General features: G+C 37.4%; 1 long non-coding RNA gene across 1 annotated transcript in view; it reads right to left on the minus strand.

Annotated features, from left to right (window-relative positions):
- The window catches only part of LOC120503233, a 38073-nt gene extending 26637 nt beyond the window's left edge, over window positions 1–11436 (minus strand). The window contains exons 1-2 of the long non-coding RNA XR_005627687.1: window positions 11373–11436; window positions 10463–10599 (exon numbers count right to left, since the gene is read on the minus strand). This is a non-coding gene — a long non-coding RNA (uncharacterized LOC120503233). The remainder of the gene's footprint in view (window positions 1–10462; window positions 10600–11372) is intronic.
- Window positions 11437–23308: the final 11872 nt, after the last annotated feature.

Here is a 23308-nt window from a genome sequence, read left to right on the forward strand (position 1 = left end):
TACATCCTTGAGCAGTTCCAGAAAACATTTTCTTTTTAAAGAGCTCTTGAAGCTCTTCCATGGATTTGTAAGTCACAATGAATCAAGCTGTGTGTTTACATGAACTTAGAGCACACCCAGCACCCTCATATGCTTACAATCAGTAACCTGGCTTCATGTCTTCAGTGTGTTAGAGTCTGATTTTAAGCTTTTAGGTCACTCTGAACATAAACCATGGAGGGGAGGAAATTCAAAGAAAAAAAAAATCAGCAAATCCCCACAGAAGCTCCATTGGTTCATTCTAATGTCAGCAAAATATGTCTGGAACTAGATCTGAACTGGGATCATTCACTATTGCAAAGAAAATTTATTAATGCCACTTTTTCATTTCCCCCTGAAATCCTCCTTTTTCTATATCCCATACACCATTCTGTTTCTCTTCTCTAAATTGATTTTTCTCTAAATTTGTCTCCCCACTTACTCTTCCTTTGCCCTCTTGAGGGTGGCCCCCTTGAGAAAGCTGAAGTTTTCCTTACTGCGAGTTCTCTGGGCTTTATGCAATTTACAGATATGGGTATGTAAAATTTTAATGCTGCTCACCATCTGATTTCTCTACAAATAACTGCTAAGCAAGTTCTTTGGTGATAAAATTTATGCAACCTTGAAAACAGATATCACAGAAAAAAAAAGCTTTAGGTATGAACAGCAAGAGGAGCCCTTGCACAGTAACTCATCAAGGAGCAAGAGGCTGTGAAGCAGCTGGGCAGAAATGGGTACCAGAAATGCTTTTGGTTACCCACATGGGATAGGTGAAAAAAGAGGTAAAGGGTAGCCAGCAGCTTTAAGAGTCATCATTTTTTTCTTCCTCTTGAAAGAAATGAATGTATAGAAGCTTCTCCTGGAAACTATCCATCATGCTGAAAATTTGGTTGACAGCTCTTTCATGAAAGAAAAAACAATGAGATTGTAAGTCTGCCCAGAATGGGACCAAAGAAATCAGAGGGAAAAGCATGAAAATCTTCAAGGGAAAAGAATTCGGCTCTTCAAACCCTTGACAGACTGGGTGCAGAAATCAAAGGGATTTTGGGTTGGTTTTTTTATGTCAAAGAAGAAGTATTAGGGTCTCCACAAAACAGAAGAGAAGCTTAGATGTCACTGAAAAAACACCTGCCTGCTGCCCTCTTCCCCACTGCTCTGGTGCACAATAAGTCACCAAAATAAATCCAGACCAGTTTATGTCACTGTGCTCTTTCTGCTGCTTGGCCCTGGAGGCAGGCGTGTTAAAAAGAGAACTTTGGCTTTAAATGCTCTTCATTAGCTCCCAGCCATCTGCTAAGAGGTAAAATAAATGATCTTAGTCTCTGCATGCAAAATTAAGCAATAAGGATGGAAAAGAAAATTATATATATATATAAATATATATATATATAAGAATAATTTATATAAAAGCATTTAATCAAATTTAACCAAAGCACAAGTCTGTCTCGTTATCTCTGTGAACTATGGTGCCCAAATTGACAGCAAACCAAAGGTAGCTACAGAGAGGTATAAAATAAACATTAAAATGGCACCATGTAATTTTTGCACTATTCCAGAAAAAAAAGATCCAATTAAATCACTTCAGGCTTTTCTTAAAAATAGCATCCATAAAGGTAACCAGTAACAGGAATTAAACACCTGTTCTTTAAAATCCATTATATTTTTTGAAAGGAAAAAATACTTTCAATTTCAGGTAATTCTGAAGTGAGTTTCAATTTTCAATGGGAAAATTAGATTACAAGAAATAACTTGTTTAGAGAAACTATTGCATTATTTTCTCTCTGCTTGAGACATAAGTTTCAACCACAAATTAAATTCCATTCCCAGGAATCTTAATTTGAAAAAAAAAAAGCCAAGACAGCCTCTGCCATTGCTAGCAGATTTCAGCATCCCATCTCCCACAGCTCTCTTCTGCTGCTGAAACAAGACCATGAGTTATCCAAAATGAATGCCTAATACTGGCAGCTAGAACTGACATTTCATTGAAACTACTGAAATTAATTCCTTTTTGTGATGTCTTGAATGACACAAGACATTGTATCATATTGCACACACCAATATTTTGCAGACCATTTCTCTTAATGATTGTTTTTATCACACGTCTTCTATTGAGAGAATTATATCTCAATAGAGACTCTCTCTCCACACCAACAGAGAACCACAGCACAAGGCTGGATCAGAGAGGAAGGAAGCTGGAGAATGTCCTGAATGCAAACCTTGCACCAGAGCACCACAGTACAGTGCAGTACAATCTCATCTTTCACCAACATTAAATGAAAAGACTTTTTGACTGATCCACTATTCTTAATGCACTACCTCTCCTTAGTACAAATCAAGAGTAATGCCCTAAAAATTAACATAAGTACACTACAAATTTGTCAGCATAAGTTTGTGAAAATCAGAATGAAAACTGAACAGCTTGACTGAGTCTTCAGCGAAGATCAGCCTGTCAAAATATTATCTAATTACAATTACTATTACTTTGTTCTGCTGTGATTATTCTGCTTTCTTGCAAAAAGTATCACAGCTTTTTAGAAACACTGGAACATGTTAAAACTACAGTCTCCCTTTTAAAAATTCACATCCTCAAATTTTTATTTGTTCAATCATCCAGTTTGAAACAATACTTCTCTGTGAACACCTTTAAGGTCAGATCTTGTGGAATGACTGGCTATTTGAGGATTCTCCTTGAAAATTATCTGTACTGTTGTTCCCATATTCACATCTCTGAAGAAATGCAATATTCATACACACATATGTGTAAAACCCATACTCACATACATGTGTATATAAACATCCTCATACTCTGGCATTGCATGATAGCCTTTTGTGGCTCGTGTCCACGGAAATGAACAACTGCATTTGTTCCAGCAACATCCATCACAGAAATCCTTCTTGATGCTGGGAACAAATAAACCAGCAGCAGCTCCCAGTTCCTGTGCCCCTGCAGCTGGCACAGCTCTGGGAAGCAGCTGACTGTAGAGTTACATGATTTACACTCTGTACAAGGGCCATGAGAGCCTCTTCAGCACCTGTAGCACAGGAAGCAGAGCTTAGGCACTGCTGAGGTACTTAGATTTGAGGGTTTTGAACAAAACTGGGGACAGATTTGGGTACTTGTTGAAACAATTTGCTTCACTAAGCCCCAGAAAGTTGGGTCTCAGGGGAGGGCAGAGGGAAACATGTCACGGTAGAAAGGGAAGAGTACAGAGCACACTCTGGATGAAATATCCTTTTGAGATTGCTATCCCTTTGAGCTGCAGCCAGGAGCCCTTGACTATCACATATTAAAAGTGTGCAGAAGCCTGTACCAAGTGTTACCTTATGGCATGAGAAGGGTGGAAAATAAAATCTTAGAGATATGTACATCTCTCCATGAAAAATAATTTCTTTTTCAGTATTCCTGCAACATCATACTTATCAGTAATCTTTGCATTGTAAAACATAGCCCTACAACTTCACTGTAGCCCTAAGGCCATTCCCTATTCCACTGAGTACAAGCCTTTGTTCCTGCAGGGTATCCATTATTCTGCAGTGCTGTCAGAGGTGCTGTCTGGTAACAGTCCAATTTTGCTTTGATGTTACCAAACCAACAGAAAAGGTTATACACTTTTGTGGGAGCATAATTTGACCTGCTAACCACTTATGACTGGTAATGAAATAGAAATAAAGAACATGACTTGACTTCCAGGGCCAAAAATTAATTTGCTAGGCTGGCAGTTACAGGAAAAAAAAAATCTTTCCATTTATGTACTGAAGATTTTGTCCTTAGTTCCTGGCACATCATTTCAATAGATCTCTGAAACACATTTTAGATTGAAATAGGCCTTTAATGTAGATCAAATATGGGAGACAGGGAACTCTGGTTTCAATATTTCAAAGTTATCCTTCCTAAATTGCAATAAATGTCCTTACTCTCTTTCCAGACTCTCTTTTCCCAGTGTTCTTGCATTAACCTATTTAGCTGCCTGTGTGATAGTGATTAGAGAAAAGGCATCATTTTCTGTGAATGTTCAATTCTACCAAATCTTGAGCAATCTCCTTTGACAAGAACTTCAAGAAAGGCAAGAGTAAAACTTTGCAGAGCTCAGAGTCCAAGGACAACACACAGACTCTGCTCCATCACAGCAGGTCTTCCTGGGGCATGCTAAGCATTTCCTCATTGCAACTGAGGGAACCATCCCTGCACATCACCATGCAATTTTGATTGCCAGTACTGAGCAGTGAAGACAAACTAGTCCAATTTCAGACATGAAATGGAGAGAAATGAAGAAAACATGTCAAAAGTGGGCTCACATTATCTTCTTGAATACTCTCAATTGGTATGGCTAAAAGAGTGAGGCTGAGCCACGATGAAAGTAATTTCTAGTGTTATCTGTTTGATCTGGGTGTGTCAGGTGCCTGAGACCTATCTACAGCTACATATTATTCCCCTTGGAGGTTCAGTTTCAGACAGCTTTTTGTTCTGTCCAATATATTTATTAGTCAAGAAGACTGAAAGAAACTGAACTTCAACAAGACATCAGAAAGTCACAGCATATGACTACTACTACCAGTACTACTAATAATAATAATTATAGTAATAATAAAGGATACAATACTATGATTTGTATTTGGAAAGTTTAGTGGAAATCCCAGTACTGCCATGATTTATTTTGCTGGGATCCAGTCTTCACAGTCAAATGCACAGCCCTTTACTGTATGACTTCTCTACAAAAAGGAATCTTCTTGCTTGCTCAGAAATATGACTTAATAGTGCCAGAGAAACAAAAAAGTACTTTGAAAATCCAATAGTTTGAAACACACAGTTGCTGTTTCCAATTCTAGATTACTTATAGCTAGAGACCAGAGCTTTAAAGTGAAATGTTTTGGGGTCAATATTTGGAGAAGCACATGCCTCTGCTCCTGCCTCATTTTTTGAGTATATGCTGTACCATTCCTCACAGCTAAACAGCTGCTCAAGAAGGATCATCATTACATCTGTTTAATCACTGCTTTCCAAAACATGCTTTCCAGATATATTATGGAATTAAGAACTTGAGAACACTGTTAAGTTCTGAAAGTGTCTTCCATTTATATCACTAAATGCTAATTCCACAGATTCCTTCCTTAACTTCCCAAACTTCCCTAATAGCAATCCTTTTTATAAAGGCTAGACTAACTAGACTGTAGCCTTGGATCCAGTTCCTCCTCACCTCCTCAAGGATATGTGGATTTTCTAGTGAAAGCAGCACATCAACACTTTTAGTGTGTTCTCATTTGCCTCAATTCTTTTATAAAGGATATTTTATCACATCTTAGTTAAGGAGAACTGGATGTATTAGTGGAAATCTACAGTAACTTAGAATTATTAAACACAAATATCTTATATGCATCTTTCATCTTGGTACATAGGCAATTCACAGGTTTAATCTATACAATAAATCTTATTTTCTCTACAATGAAACTCTAATTCTGGGTGGGAAGTATTACTTTAGTTCCCTTCTTTATTTATTTCTACATAAAACAAGTAAGTTGAAATTTTGTCAAAAGCACTTTCTTTGCCCTAACCCCTCACATAAGCCAAGTTTTGGAAGACTGTTCAAGTAGAGCATCAATTCCTCACTTGCAAGGGGTGTTTTAGGCAATGCTTTTCCTTTGTGCACTTAGCAGTGAGTGTTACAATGCCAGTCCCAGCAAGCTCATTTTCCTTTTTACCTTCATTTTTCTAGTTTTACTTTTTGTGGCAAGTTCCCTGATGTTAACCAATGTGTCTCACATCACACGTGGTAGAAAAATCACCCCTCCTCCCTGCTCAGTATACACTTTATCACTATACTATATTCTATCAGGTTCTCACTCAGAGATAACACAAAGAGCCCATTCACCCTTTCTCCTCAAGGTGCAGAGGGAAAGGACTTCATGAGCACATCTCAGTTCTAAACATTTTCAAGATGACAGAGGGGTTCATGGTTTCTTTTTTCTCATTTAAACACTTTAAGAAGGGCCACAGGTCAGATTCGCATTCAGGTCCTTTTCTTTGGAAATGCTCTGGTTCCTACAGGAAGCACAATGGCTGATATGACTTAATTCTACCTCAAAAACTAACAAGTAAATGAACAGAGAATACCTGAATAGCTTTTCAGTGATCAAATTGAGTCTTTCACCAGATAGGGTCTAACTTATGCAGCTTTCTTTTGTGTGTGAAAAATCCATTTTTCTTTGCTCATTTAACAGTGAAAGTCACCAGTCTCAGGCTGTTACTGAGGCAGTTATTACATGCTTTGGGTTTTAAAGCAGTGCTCTTAACAGCACTATGAAACTGAATTACCTCAAGGAAGCTTTTTCCTAGGAAGAGCCTAAAAATTATGGGGGAAAAAGAAGAGAAAAATAAGTACAGCTGGAAAGTGACAAGAGTGCCATTCACTATGGATTTTAAGGGTTTGACATTTATTAACGTCAAATCCTTTCTCCTAAAAGCCAGAGATTTCTGATAAGACAGATTTATACATTCCACATGGTAGTTTGTTCATATAGAGTGGAAGAGATCCACATTTAAAGGCCTGCTCTGCTCTTCAGGACTGGAATCTCATTCTTGCATAAACTCCATAGCTGTCCTATTAGAGGAGCTTTGGCATCTCTCTCCGTTCTCTAAAAATTATGAACTATTCCTATCAAGCCTTTACATGGAAAATATTCTCAAATATTTATGTGTGTATGCATAAAGTGAGGCTATATAAGTACAAAAATATCGCAAATAGCAAAACGTAATAAATAGTAAGAAAAGGAGGGGGAGAGGAGAAGGAAGGCAGGTTTCTTGGCTTGCTGAACACTTTTAATTGAAAATTTGGCAAAAAACAAGAACAACGAGAAAAAGTACATTTCCAGATGAATCTGCTCTTCCTAAATCTGGTTTGGGAGGAAGCCAACAGGACAGAGAAATTAAGAAACAGATATGACTACACATTTCCCACACTACAGGTCACAGCAAAATGGAAAGGTTTCCTGATATTAGATGTTCAGTCCCACCCCACACTGGTACCCTGATGATGTAAAGCTCTCCCAGGAGGAAAAATATCAAGAAATAAGTTTGTTTCCATAGAACCCTCCCCGCTGCTAAAAAAGAGCATCTGAAAACAACTAATTCCAAAACAGACATGAGAAAGCAAAATTTGTGTTTTAGCTTTGAAACATCACCTCAGATATATTCTGTGACTTTGAAAGAACAAAGATATCACCAAATATATATATTATTAATTTTTTTTTTAATTAGATTCTGTGTCTGAAGTAGTTTTGCTGTCTCTTGCTTTATGGCAGCATAGAAGAAGCAAAACAACATTTCTAAGGTGCTATCATTTGCCTAGTTCTTCTATAAAAGATATATTAGAGTAGTTTAGTGGAACTGCATACATTAATGGAAATTTAGAGTAACTTAGTAGAAATAGATTTATTAAATCAAATATCCTGTATACATCTAATACACTAGTATTTATAGAGCTAAAATTTGTCTTAAAACAATTTCAGATGTATAAACATAGCTAGCAGAAATAAACCCTGAATAGATAACTGCATTGAGATCTTTCCAGATGTGCACAACCAGTATACATTCTACCAAAAATAAAGAAAAAAAGCACATCCTAGTACTTTAATCTTACAGCATTATAGGGCAGTGTCCTCCTATTCAATCCGTTTAACCTCATTTTTGAGGTTCATTTCTATCAGTAACGATGGGCATATTAAAATGCTCTTCAAAATTACCACAATATCCCATTGAAACCAAAGTCCCCAGAGTTCAAACATGAAATAGAACACTTTTACAGAGATGTACACCAAAACTGGCTTTTCAGAATAATCTGGAGTTAGTGGACTACACAGCAGCAACACTGATGAGATAGTTATTAGTGATTAAATTATTCAGTACTGATTGTTTCTTTACAGGAAAACATCACTTGAGTCCTGAGTGCTACTTTTTCATCATGCCATTTGAGGCCACACAGCTTTTAAAATACAATTTCTTATTGAGGTCTTTCCTAAGCCACTGATTCATCACAGAAATCCCAGCTTTGGTAGCCACTTGAATGCTGAGCATTAGACTGGTTTTCCTCCTGAAGTACATTCAGCCCAAGCTCTGCACCACAGAAATCCAAGAGCATTTTACAGTGATGTTACAATTTCCATCCCTGAGGACAATCAGAAATTGACTCTGCAAGACCCTAAGCAACCAGATCTAAAGTTAGACCGACTTAGACTGATGGCTTGGATTAAGCAATTTCCTGAGGTCTCTTCCTACCTACATTATTTCCTGATTCCCTAGAAAAAGCAAAAACAGTAGGTAAAATGAGAAGCTGCAGAAGCAGAACATAAGAGGTTTTCACAGCACACAACAGAATTGTTGAATAATATTGCTAGAAATAACATTTTGAAGTGAAGAGACAGAAATAACAGCTGGAAAATATTTTGTTGAAGTGTTACTCAAGTGTTACTTAAAATGGTGAAGTGAGCTTTTCAAGGCACGTGATAGCACAGGCTTTATATACATAAATTCCTGCCTTCTCCAGCATTTTCAAACAGACATTTGAATGTTTTACTTTTTCCCTTTCCACATACCTGGAAGAAAGAACTGCCCAGGTTATCTGAGTTAACTTCTTTTTCCTTTTTTTCCTTTTATTTGTTTGTTTTAATAAAACAGCAAAATATCTAAAGGGTACATCTCAAATTCCTTGGACTTCGTTGGGGTTGAAAACACCAAAACACAAAATACCCTTCTTTCTTAGCTGAGCACTAGGATGTGTGCAACAATTCCAGGAGTGGTTCAAGAATTTAAAATTTACAGGGGAATGGTAAGGAAAGGGCCTGGACAATTCTGGTTCAATTATGTCAGTCTTGGTACTTTCACTGATGAGCACAACAAAGAGCAATAATGTGAAATTCACTTCTTCACAGGACAATGCCTACAAGTCTCGAAGCAGAAAACACTGGAATATTTATCAGCAAGAAATACTGAGTTCTAAAGCAGATAGCTAAGGATAATTTACATGTCAGTATAAGAGCAACTTTTTTCAGGAATTGCCAGTGAGAATTTTTACTTATGGAGAAAAAAAAAAAAATCTATTGAAGACCTAAATGTGAGCTGAAAGAAAAAGAATCATCAGCAATTGGGAAATTCAATGGTGTTATAGACAATCTGATTAAAGATATGGGCTGAAAATTGGATTTCTCTACAGAAATGCAGCTCTCCTGCAACAACAACAACAAAAAAGCTTGCACTGAGAACATAAGATGAAAAAGAGAACTTTACTTTCACCTTTCATTTTTGGCAAACTACTTTTGTTCTTTTGTGTCATAGTTTCCTGGCTCATTAAAAGTTTTAAACTGGTTGATTTTTCCATGCTCCATTCTGTCTCTCTGAGGTTTGGTGTTCAGAAGTTTGGAAGCTTTCTTTAGAAACTCATCACATATTGCTGCCAAAACAAAGTCCAGAGGGGATGTCAGCAGCACCGTCCCTTCCCAGGCTCCAGCAAACCTCCACTGAAGCACCTGAGCAGCAGAACCAGGCACAGGAAAAGCCTCAGCTGCACCCAAGATGAAGCAGAAACAATCACAGCCAAAATGGAGAAAGAGCAACTCCATGACTCTTGACTTGTGTGACCAGAACGGAAAATGAAGCACACAGAAACAAGAAGCTATGTGACTGTGAGGCAGGACTGAGCCTCCCAGCAGATCCACACTCACCTGGGGGAGGGGGCTGGAGCACTCCCTGTGCAGCCCCTGGCATGCACCTCTCACTTCAGCCAGTCAAAAACATTCCCTCACTCCCAGCCATGCCTTATCAGCTGAAACTCCTGATTAACTTGCATGCCAGAGTGCAGCCCAGAGCTCATGCTCTCTTAGAGACAGGAACAGTAGCATCTCGATCATGCCAACTATTTGCCCACTGAACATACAGAAGGCCTGCTTAATTATAGCAAATTACAGTCATATGTTATGGCTTTGATGTGACTCTCGAGCCCTTCAGAATTAAAAGGAAACCACAGAGTACTGGAGGAAATCCAAAGGGCCTTCCCTCGACCAAGGATAAAATGTCATTGTGAAATAAAATTATCATCTGATAATATACTGCCACCACTTTCAATCATGCCTTTCAAGAGGATTTCTAAAAATATTTTCAGGTTAAAAGGAAATTCCCTACCCAAATAACACTGGCTTATGAATTTACTTGACATCCGTATGTTAGAAAACAGGAAAATCACATATGTTCTTTCTAAAATTCAGGTTCATCAACATCACCCAAAAGAGATAATATTCCCACATAAAATTCAGATTAAACCCATGCCATCAGGATCCTAAGGTCAGAGTTCATGGCAATATGTTTGTTTACTCTCGGTCCCTCACACCCTTTGCCACACCTTTATGTAGTCATAAATAGCAGATTCCCACTCAAATTTTTGAGGGAAATATCACATACCTGGTTGCAATACACATGCTGTCCTCCAGGGAAGTTTTCTGCTTCAGATCCCAGGTGTACCATTACACCAACTTCCACCAAAGTCGAAGGTTCAATGCTCTCCTCCACACTTTGTTGAAATCCCAGAATGTTGTTTGCTGAACATGGCACGCAAGTATGTCACAGCACAGAGTGTGGTAAAAAAAAATTAAAATATATCTTTGCAAAAATTAAAATTAGCATTTCCTGACTACTGTGTTAATTTTTGAGATTGTATTTTGGTCAGTTATATTTGTAATTCCTCTTATGTCTATTTAAGAAAGGGTTTGAAGAATGTAAATAATCTGATTTACTCTGAGAGGTCTGATAGAGGATTTAATAGTTGATCAAAATGCAAGAGTTATGGAGGTTATTTCCTTCTGATTTCTTCAAGATCTTCCTAAGGCTCTGCACAGATGCCCCAAAACTGTTTCCGCTCATATTTTTATATAAATGACAGCCTGGCAGAGAACTGGGGAATGTTCTGCTGTCCTTCTTCCTGAGGATGCACACCAAACAAGATAACTTTCCTGTTCAAAATCTATTTCTCAATTTTCAGAATTAAAAACATCTGGGTTTTCCATGTCAACTTGTGACATCTTGAAAGTCCTCTGAAATAAATGAGAGATCATTTTTCCACTGCAAAATATCCTGACCAAGGCTGAGGAGTAATTTCACAGTAATTGGAAACCAAACATTATTGATGGTAAAAAAAAGATTTTGAAATGGAATTGGCTTATGAAGTCAAAATGTTTTTCAGCATCAATCCATAATGTTAGTTTTAGTAATGATCCTAGAAAAGGTCAGTCAGTGTAATTGGGCTATTCCTGCCCAGGGCACAGGACTGGGCCCCAGAAGAGCCGTGCTCCATTTCCCATTCCATGGGACTGACCTGCAGCACATCAGTGTCTCCCTGAGGAAAAGGGATGATAACTTGCAAGGGGCTTTGTGAGAAGCAGGTGAAAAACACTTTGTCACCTCTTAGTCTAATCCTTACTAATTAATGACTTCATAATTGGTTTGGTCATGTGGCTCATTAGGTCTTGATGTGCTAATTGGTTTATCCTGATGGCTTTATTGACTGGAGCACTTCCATGAGATGAATTTCCCATCCATGTAGAATACACAAACTCTTTTCTTACAGCCATGTAAAGCATAACACAGGCTTTATTAATAGAGTCTGAAGTATTAGAAAGCCAAATTTAATCTGCATCCAGTTCTTTCAGAGGCAAGATGTGTGAACCTTGTTATCTTAATTCACTGACAGAGTGGAGGTTTCTCCACCCATGACAAAACCTATCTTCCAATTCCCAAGCCAGTCCTAAGATATAAAATTCAGTAAATGAGCCTAGTTTCTTTACTTTCAGTCCTCTGAATCCTTCCTGTAACTCTAGTGCTCTAAAATTTTCCTCCTGCATAAGTGATCCTAAATAAATGTTATGCAAAGATGTAGGAATTTCCTTCACAACATGTAATAGAGAACACCTCTTAGGCACAGAAACTAATAAATTAGTTGTTTTACTAATAAATTAGTAACCCTTTTCCCAAAAAAGGATTATTTTAAACTACTATTCTCAACCTAAAAAAGAGAATATAAAACATGAAAAATTGTATCCTTCAGCTGAACTAGCTTTCTGAAATTATTCTCTATTTTTAATTGGATATCAGATGACTCACAGTATTAAGATATACAGTTTGTCTGAGACTTTGAAGAACAAGAGATATCATTAATTTCTGTTCAGACTGAGATAATTCATGCAGGGATTTGTGTATAACAAACAGAAACTGCTTCTTCAGTCCCAAGCAAGCAGTAGCTATCCAAATGAATATACTATAATGAGGGCTGAGAAGAGAAAATAAATTTGAATTCCAAATAAATACTGGGTCCTCCTGATGTTTCTCCTTTGCTCACGTCCCCATGTCACTCAGCACAGAGCCACCACAGGGCAGAGCTCTCTCAATCCTTGCCCTTCCACAGCCCTGACACAGCTTTCTTCTCTCCCCTCAGCCTTTCCCTGCCTCAACTCATCTCTGGTAAGGACAGAACTTGCAAAGGGCCAGGTGAAAGCCTGAAATTATAGTTGTGCTGGGTCCTTTGATGCTCAGCAATTTATAGGTTTCTCCTCGTATTTTAGTCTAATTTTTCTTACTAGAACAGTTAAATATCCAAATGCACTAGACTTTTTTTTTTTGTCAACTCATGCTTTTTTCATAATTAGAAGGAAGCAGGTGTTTGCATAGTTTCAGGACATTATTTCAACACAGCACCATACTGCCTCATATTCTCTGTCACAGCATTACCATGTAACTATCCATCATGTTCACTAGAAATAAAAAATACACCAGTAAGTAATTAATCATAATCAATATATTGTTAGCTCTAACACTTAATACATAGGAATTATGCCAAAACAGCACAAAGAAATGAATGCCAAAACCCAGAGAGTGCACTGACACCAGGGAAAATGTGGATCTGAATCGGGGCAGAGCAAAAGTGAGAACTGGCCATTAAGCCCCTACCTCATGAGCAAGAGAGTATCCCAGTAGCCACTGTGTGTATTAAACACAAACATGGTAACAAACTACTGAAAACCCACTCTATCTTCTGTATCTATGTAGTTCATACATTACCTTTTTGTTTTCTGCTGCTCAGGAAAAGGAAAAGTGAAAAACTAAAAATTTTTGTACATATATATATATATAAGTTATATACATATAGCATGCAAAAGTTATACCATCCTCTTCCTCCTTTTTTTGTTTCTGAAGGACAATACAGTCATGTCTTCTACTGTGACACCTGGGAACAAGAAATTAAAATGAAGCAGGGAAGAGTTGAGAGAGAGAGTATGAAATGGGAGAAAAGAGAGATTTAGAGAAGAAAGTTAAATAGAAACAAAAAATAGTTTGTCTTGACATTTTTCTCCCTGCAGTTTCATTTCATTCTGGCCCCTACACAAAAGACAGAGATGCTAGCTGAGGATAGTATCTGCACAGCTGATTGGAAGGACCAGACGGTTTTATCTTACAAAAAGGAGCAAATATGCTTACTGAACCAGCCACACCAAACACATGAAATGTGCTATTGTGAAAAGGCACTCAGTGCAACTGCTGGCATAGAGAAGCTCTCAAGAGAGATCTAGGAAAGTTGTTGCACAAAATGTAAATCACATCACCAAAGCAGAGCAAGCAAAGGGCCATTGTTCCAAACACCTGCATTCCCCTCATCAGCTCACTGAGCACACCCTCGTGATTCACTTGTGCTGGAAACCTGATGGTCTCCATGACAGCCTTTCATTAAGCAGTAAAACCTCCACACCCAAATTTGTTGAAGTTTTATATTTGAGCGTTAGAAAACATACGGCACGAATTTGTAATTTGAGTTTCGTGCCTCTGCCGTAGCAGTTAGAGGCCACCTTCCTCCACTAACACCAGACAGAGACAAGAAGTAAATACAGCGTCTGTGATTTCCTGCTGGGCTTGCCTTGTTATGGTTTATCTAATTTATTTTGTCACGTAAACACTTTCACACATGTGTCCGACCTCCTCCTCTAGTTCCATTATATTCCTCTTGTTAGCAGCAGATTCTTTGTGCTGGGGTTTGCTTACTTGGGGTGAAAGTTTGCTCCTTTTTGCATGGAGCACTCACAGATGGTGAGGTTGGTATAGATTTTTGTCTTAAAGGTTAAGTTATCTCCCCACATGTCAACCCATGTCACACCATCTCCTGTGCATGGTGAGTAAAACAAGATCACAGGCTGAAAACAAAAGCAAAGAAAGCAGCAGAGGACTGCAAGAGCAAGTGTCAAGTGACATAGCAACTTAGAAATCCTTTGGAGCAAGTCTACATCAGACCGTGTGAAACCATGGAAAAAACATATCACAGTAGGTGAAAGCAAGCTGAGAATTTTCTTTTAAAATAATGTCCGAACAGCATTAAAGTAACATTAAATGTGGGAACAGCAGAAGCAGAGACTTTCAGCAAGCAAAGAGAGTGAGCAAGGAAGAAGATAAGCAGAACATAGTTTGATATCTGGGTATTTCTATTTCTGAAACTGTTTTTTGTAAGCCCTGGTCTGGTCAGACAGACAGCTAACTGTGATACTGTGTACTGACACATGACACCAACCACACTCAAACTTACGAAACATCTTTTTACAAAGTATGAAAGGGAAGTAAACTGTGACTATTTTAAAAGCAAAGACTCTGAGCTCTTTCAGACTGTATTATATTTTGGGGCTACCAAAGGACATTCAGAAGGACTACAAATCTTGGGAATTATTTGCTGGCAAGCAAAAGTTAGTCAAGTTTGAAGGCTTAATAGAATCTTGACACCAAGGACAAGAAAAAATTCAAAATAATGTAGGAGATAAAGAGAGAAATTTGAACATCAATCTTCAAGACTGTAAAACAAAACAGAAGGGTAAAATACCACTAAACAAATTGCCGTATTTAGGGGAAGATGCAAAAACTTCAAAGGATTCTATCACTTTGCAAGAATTTGGGAATATCAACAGAGTTTTCACAGCATAAACAGAAACGATAACCAGAGTAACAGTAACTCCAAGGAATTTTTCAGTAACTGGTGAATAATATTACAACAGAAGACAAATGGACTACAATCTGAAAGGCAGCACAACATTTAAATTTGAAGGCATACATTCTTGGCTTCACAGTAAGCAGACTCAGATGCCAAGCCAAAGGAATGCTCCAAAGTGCCAAAAGTTTCCAGATCATAATTGATCTTTGCATATTTCTACTTCTTGTCATTATCTGGAATTTATCATCTTTTTCCTGCACCATAAATATAAACAATTGTCTACCAATTCATTCTAGCAGAGGCTTTTTCTCAGGCACCTTAAAGCCTCAGCTAAAAATAGGTTCAAATCTGGAAGACACTGTAATGAAGTGCTTGCCATATCTGATAACACACTGTCATGCAGTGGCATGAATTTAAGCAGCTCTCAGCACAGTGTCATTTCAAATATGTTACTCCAGTTCTCTGACAGAAGTAGATGAATCAGCTTTATTAATGTTTTACAAACTGCAAAAGCTTTACAAAGCTCTATCTCAAAGCAAAAAATGTCAGTAACTAAGTTTTATTTAACTAAAAACTCAAAACAGAAATATATTGTTTGAGATATCTGGTCACATTACTGAGAAAATGCAAATACAGACAAAAAGGAATGTAAAAATAAAATAAAATCCACATGATAGGCATCTGCACTTAAAGCTTATATTAGTCATGGATATACAACAAGAAATAGTATTTTTAAATATACCCACTAATATACTCCTTGGTCTTTAAATTCACCCTTAAAATGTAAGCTATCTAATTTGTGAAGAAAATCAAGCATAATAAAAGTTCCATGGGCCATTGCATGTACAAGAATTAAGGGATAACTAAATATGCTACAAAAAGGAACCTTTTGTATTTTATTTCACAAATTATTATAGATATAAAACTCAGCAGCAGAACATTCCCAAATACCTACCAACAAACCTGTATTTCATACACCAGAGCAAACATATACATTCAAGAAACCAGAGAGGTAAAAATAAGAAAAACATATGACATATCCCAGTCAGATTTGATTAATAATCTTGGTGATTATAGTTATATTGTAAAATGTGAAACTTGAATACACAGTCAGGAAAGTTTTAGGTCTTATGTGACAACCGTGACAACCCAGGCCCTACCTGGTGTGTATTGGTCAGGAAAGTTATTATACAAACACTATACAAAACCAGCATTATATTGGATACATTGTTTCCAGGCAATGCAAAAGAAAACCAAAATAAAATTAGGTTAAAGTAATTTCACACTGGATTTTCCCATTCTCTTTCAAAAAGGATGAAGAAAGTATTTTCTTACCATCTGCCCTGGTACAGCTCTGTTTACATATTATGTCAAACTTCCAAACCTCCCTTCATTTGATTTGTTGACACAGGGTCTAGTAAAATATTCTGGATCATTAGCAAGACCTAAATATTTTTTTCTGTTTTGTTTTACATAAACATGTGGGTGGGTTGGTGGTTGGTTGGTTGGTTTTAATTCAGATTTTTTTCATCATCCTAAAAATGATACAATATGCTTATGGCACGCTTGAGAATAATTTTATAAAGAGGGACTTTCCTGCTTTACACATTAAACCTGCGGATCAGATGGAAAGTATGACCAACATCTTGTTTTCCAGGACTTTGGAAAAAGAAGCTGATTTTCTCTTTTCAAATATCTGAGACACAGAGCACATCTCCAGCTGTTCCTGCAATCCCCCAGGCAGACTTCAGCTGCTCCTCTCCACGTGAGGAATTTTATCACTGATGCAAAACAAACAAGATGAACTGATGGTCCCACAAGAGCAGCAATCCATGATTCCATCTTTCTTCATCGGTAACAAGTTTCTACTGCCCCCATTTTCAATAAATACCTACTTTATTCCTTTAACAGTGTCTAGCCTCTGTTCTAGGCAGCCTCCCAAGGCATCACTGCAGTTACCCAATGGGCCCTGAGTGCTTGTGTCATCCTTGCTGAGAGCTGGGCTTTAACCAGCCTGTCATAATTTCAAAATCTAACAGATATAGTGATAGTTTCTAATGATTCCATCTGTTCAGCTGTGAACTTCATCCTGCTGGGATTGTAAATGCAGATGGGAAAGAAAATTACACTCAGTTGTTTTGGGTTTGGGATGGGGATTTTTATCTGTACAACCTGATGAGTGCAAGTGCACTCCCTCTGAGATCCTTTGGGATACCACAATGGAGAGCTGGACACACCAGCACTTTGCTAATTGGTCCCGTTGTCTGAAGCCACTGCTCATAACATTAAAAGGAAAACAAATTCCATCTGGTTAGAGGTGGATAGAAATGTATCATATTTAAAAGTATTGATTCAGAAAGAAGAAAAAACACAATATTTTAATAAAATGTTTTTCAGAAAAAAAAACCAAAACAGTAGAAATCATCATCCCTCTTATGTCAAAAAGAGGCAAAACACATTCAAACTTACTGCTCCTGGTCCAAGTTATTTGTGTATAGGCTTACCTTTTCCATTTCCAGCAAAATGGAAAACAAACATTTTAATTTAGAAATAACAGTAGCAAAATTAATAGATATCAGACTGCAGGAAAGAATAAGTACATCATCATCTTTCCCTGTATTTAAAACTGACTTAGAACAATGTAAAACCTTGCACCACTACAGGCAAAGATTCACATTTCCCATGTGATTTCCTAATTAGAACTGAGTAAAAAGGTGGTAAAAAATTGCATAAAATGAAATTATTAATTAGCTAAATCAAAATCAGTGCAGAGTTAAAACAACCTTCCAAGATGAACTTACAACATAAGTAATAAAATTACTTCAGATAAGGATAATAATACATCAGGCTAAAATGATGCAAATAAGAGTCCTTTTTAGAGGGGACAGAAATGTTGTGTTCTTCCCTCTGCAGCAATAAAAGTACCAGATCACTTTTATATTGATGTCTTTTATTTACACTGATTGTTTGCATATAATTAATTGCTCCACACAGAATGTGCTCCTTCTCTTGACATGCAAGCCATTTTAATAACTATAAAGGGAAGGGCGAGGCTTGAACCTTTCTTGAATTCTTTTAAACTAAACCTTGTATGGCGTGGTTTACATATCTCTTTGTGGGTATACATCTGTTTATGTACAGACACACTCCATTCAAGAGAAAAAAAATGTTTAAATAATTTGTCTCTTACTGCTTCAACATTGCTATTAATTTTAACATTTCATATTCATTATCACTTGATGTATGATCCCAAGAAAGTATATATTCCTGTGATGAAAATATGAATATTTACAAATAATTACATGTGGTTAGTTTTCTGCTGGCAGTTATGGGACTAGCAGTACCTTATGTGAAAGCAGATAAAATTTAGTGGGGGGGGACATGTCAGTTTAAAACACTGTTTTCTAAAATCAAAGTTTTCCATATATTCCTAAATTTTTCTCTATGTATAATTTGATTAAACTTTATTCTGTAGTTTTAAAAAAGAGAGAGAGCAGGAAAGTGTATTTTTTAAGAACTAAAAAATATTTCCTCTCCAACAAAAAATGCTGTATGTTTTTGTGCTCAAAGAAAGATTTATTTCCAAAAAACAAACTGTATTTTTAAAATTTTGTCTCCTAAAATATAGAAACCAATTTAGCTCTTCATTGTAATTACAACAGTGGAGTAACTCAGTGATTCAGGCTCTCCTGCTAAAGCTTTTTAAATGTTTCAGTGTTGAAAGAAAAGGTGTTTTTACACCACAGCCTCCATTTTTGCACCACACTTGAAGTTCAGGCTTCCAGCAAACAGCACTCCACGGAGCAGGAGCAAGAGCTGCTCTTTAATCTGTGCTCCAAACCCCCTCATTTCCCACCCAACACTTTGTGCTTTCTCTTACAACCTATCCCTATCACAGAACCTTCCTTCCTTCCTATATTTCTCCCTTCATGAAAGACACAAACATGGCAATTCCAGAGAAATTCAGAATGGATCCAGCCCAAAGACAGACTCTCTATTTTCTGCCTAGTGAACACCTCAGTTAATTTCTGATGGGGTTTTATATTAATCCAGTTAATTTATGAAGGTAATTTTTTATCACATTAAAAACTAACAAAAAACTTTGTTAAAGACATGAAGGTTTTAAAATTAAGCACTCAGAAATCAGAAAATTCATAATAATTTAGACAGCCTGTGCAGCCAAATGTTATGGTTCATGTACATATGCACCACAAAACAATCCTTAGCTTTTTTCCCACCGGCTGTGAGCCAAATAAGATATCATTCCCCAGTCCTGTCTTCACAGACAGCTGAACCATTTTACTTGATTTTTTTCCCAAAAAGACTCCCTTCAGGAAGCCATCCAACATGACTATTTCAAGCAAAAGGTTAATGTTTCAAACCTCAGCAAGTGCAACTGGCTGTACTGGAGTTCTCAGGGAGTATCACAGATGGGCTCATTGCCACCTCCTTGCACACTGTGGGCAGTGAGCATCCCTTGTGAGGATCCAGGGACAGGGAATTCATCAGCAGAAAAAAGGATCCAGCCATTGCCCAGCTCAGCCACCCTCCCTGCCACACCAGCAGAAAGGGGTGGGGAAGGTGATTAGGGACATTACACTGAGTTTCCCCAGGACTGAGATCCCATTGCCTGAGCCTGATCCGTGCAGCTGCTGGTGACAACACCTTGAGTGCTGGGAGCCACCTGCCCCCTTTGAGATCTGCCCAGCTGCTCTGAGTCCTCACCCAGTTGTGCTGACCTGTCCCACTGCCCTGTTTCTTGCTTGCTCTCAAGACAGATGACATGTATGAGCTCAGTAAGCCTGACTGCCACTGTTTATAAAGAATATTTCTGCTCTTTCTGTTCAAGTCAACATTATACTGCTATTTCATATTTGTAGCAAAGAAATAACCAAAGACAGGCAGGTTTCTTCAGAATTCCTGCCCCACATAACCCAACCTAACAAGAGGTCTGTATTAAATTACGTGAAAAGGACTTGCAAGAAAATCTTATCTCTCTTGTAATTATTAAATCTACTACTAAGTAATATAATTGTGTACTATTTGTAGGATATGACTTAGATTACCTATAACCTCTAACATTTTAATTCAGCTAGAACATAGAACCAAATTAGTCAATTTTACAGTATACTGATTCCTTTCATGTTCATTTGAACCATGTACATTTATTATGAGTCAATTTCCTGAATAAATTCAAGGCCATCTCTTGGATTCCATTACAAAATCCCTGCCTGCTTTGCAAGGTTCCATACTGCACGAGCACTGTTCCTGATGTTCCTGCTACATTATTTGAACTTCGGTAAGGTATCACTCCACTCCACACTGGAGCTTGAAGTGTTGGCATAGCCTTAAATTGCGTGGTGTGGTTTTCTTTTTCCATTAAATGCTTTCTATTTCTATCACTGGGAGAACAGAATCAAATCCAAGACTGAATCTTTCTGCAGATTTAATCATACCTCCCTCACTTTAATAGCCATTTAAAAGCATATTAATACCTATTTACATACCTATCTTTATTGTACCAGCTCAAATAAGTAATTTCTTGCCTTCAACGAGTTATTCCAAGGCAGATAAAGTACAAGTCAATGCTTTAGAAGAGGAGCTGTGGCTGAGGTGTGCACACACTGCTGGCAGCAGTCAGAACTCACTAATGGCATCCAGATAAGGGATTCACTTCCAGCTCCTCATTGCTCTCACTATTTGGATTCTGAACTTTCATCATCTGCTCTTATACGAATGGGGCTGCCCCTCCCAACTGAAAACAATTTAAGCAAGGGAGACAAGGTCTCCCTTAGTTTACTTTCAGGGATTTTTTTCATTTCAAGCTGTTTTTCTTTCAAGGCATGAGAGATAAATACTGCTCCATTCACCACACTTACTTACTGTATGGCACACAGTGTCCACAGCTTGTGATGGCAACAAGGAGATCAGCTTACTTTGATTGAAGAGGGATGTGAAAGGACTTCTCTGGCACCTGGAGACTTAAAAATACAGCCCTCTATTTCCTCAGGACTTCTGCCTTTCAAATATAAAAACTCATAGGGCTTTTTGTGGCTGAGTTTGAATAATATTTTAAAAATTAAAATGACCTGGGCCTCTTTGCCTATTTTGACTGCTGTATCATTAAGCATCTGCAGATTTACTGACATATAACTGAAAGTAAATTCCTTTATATTCTCACTGAGAATAATGAGTGATCATCATTAAAAAAGATCTCTATGGCTTCAGTGCCCAAAATATACTCCTAAATGTCCAAAAGAATCAAAAGCCACATTTCCTGGTACATAAAAAAAAAGAAAAATAAAAGAAAGCAAAACAAACGTGGCATCAACACAGAGGACAGCACTTGAATTTCCATACCAACTAATAGGTGAAAAAGTAAAATAAATTGTGTTTCAGCCATTTTTGAATTCTGAAGTGTTATGGGAAGTTTCACTTCACATAAATCTGTATCACACTTTTCAGGTTGTTTCAAGCCACATTTTTCTATTAAAATAGAATTAAAAAAAAAAAAAGAGAGAGAGAACTAATAAAGGAATTCTCACTAGTACCTTCAGAACACTGTGTCTCATTTTACATTTACTGAGATTCCCAAGATCTCACAAGTGAAAAAACAATGTGGACAGTTAGGGAACATCTTACACTTGGCACTTTACCCTGAGTGCTACAGTGATACAACAAACAGGTTATATGACCATTAAAAACAGTAATACACTTCTAGTGTACTTTCACTCAACTTCTAGTGAACTTTTTTATTATATACTACTTAGTTGAGACTGAATAGAAGTTTGTGCCCAGTACCAATATTTGAAAATAAACAAAAAGGGTATTTTTATAATAATGTTAATTTTCATTATTTTTCAAAATCTCTTATAGCTGCCTAAAGAAAACCTTCATTCTGTCTTGCTTCATCTACCAACTCCACAATTCTAGTTTTTTCCTTCTGCTTAGAGTCCCACACCACTATTAGCTAGAAAGATTCAAGTTAGTTACAATTCTCATGCAAAGAGTTTTGAATAAATTAGGAAAATATGCAGTCTGGAGGAATGAAGATTTGAATGTTGGCATAAAAACAACCAGTTTGGGCACTGAAGAAGGTATCTGTGTTTTGTTGTTGGATGATGACAATAAAGTCATCTAACGGGCTTATTTACAGCCTTGGGATACTTTTAAAGAACTGAGGATCTATTTTTATGTTTTGTCATGTTGAGTCAAGAGGACACTTGTCAGATTAGTCTTTTAATGCATATATGCATATGGGATTTTATTATAAAAATAATAATTTTAAAGTCATTTCAAAGATTTTGATAAGTATTTGTCAGATCTCTGTCACTGTAGGGAATTTTAAATTAAAAATTATTTTAAATATAAATAAATTGTACTCTATCCAGTCAAAAAAAAAAAGCAACTGCACAGAGTCAAAGAAAGGGGCAGAAATGTACATTTTTAATGGTGCACAAATAGCGAGAAACCTGTGGAGTCTGTGTTCTGTGACTGCATTTTTTCTTGCAACCCCCTAATTCTTTTGGTGACGAGTAAAAGAGTGGCAACATGCCACTCATACATACAGAGCTATTACCAAGTATAGAACAAGTTTAGCATAAATTAATACATCTGGGGGAATGGGGTCACTCACTCATCTTCCCCAGGTAAGGAGAAACTTCCCTCATAACCATAAGTGAAGAACTCACCCAGACCCTCCTTTCCTCTGATGACAAAACTTGAACATACTGTCTTCCACACAAGAGACATTGCCGAGCATCATTGTTTTAACCCCACTGACACATTTATTTTATCTTAGGCAGGCTGTGCAGCTGTGGGCTCTCATGTTTACTCGAGGCATTAAAGTGAGGCGAGCAGACACAAGGCACTCATGAGAGCCTGTGATGTGAATCATCATGGGCTGGTAGCAGTGGAATCCACCACAGTAAATAGAGCTCATCCCCAGACAAGAACAAGCCACTCAAAACTGGTAGCAGAGTTTATGACAATTTGAAAAGATTTTGGAGAATCCATTTTTAGAGTGGCACTTTACCCTGAGTCATACTTTTAGAGTATGACCATGATTTCTCATTTTGTCTGCAAGCAATAATAAATGTTTGTTAATACTGGAGGGGAAGAAAAAAAAGTTAGCATGCACAGCTCATAAAAGTTCTTTAATCAGTGGCACAGTCCTCATTTCCCCTCATGTTCTCACTGTAGTTCCCTGTGGAAAATGCAGAAGAAATGCAGCAAAGCTGTTCCGCTCACTAGGAGGGTCTGTGACTACAGGCACTTTTCATGCTCCCCCA

Source organism: Passer montanus, unplaced genomic scaffold (genome assembly GCF_014805655.1).
Source record: "Passer montanus isolate IOZ18808 unplaced genomic scaffold, ASM1480565v1 scaffold25, whole genome shotgun sequence".
NCBI classification, from domain to species: Eukaryota; Metazoa; Chordata; class Aves; order Passeriformes; family Passeridae; genus Passer; species Passer montanus.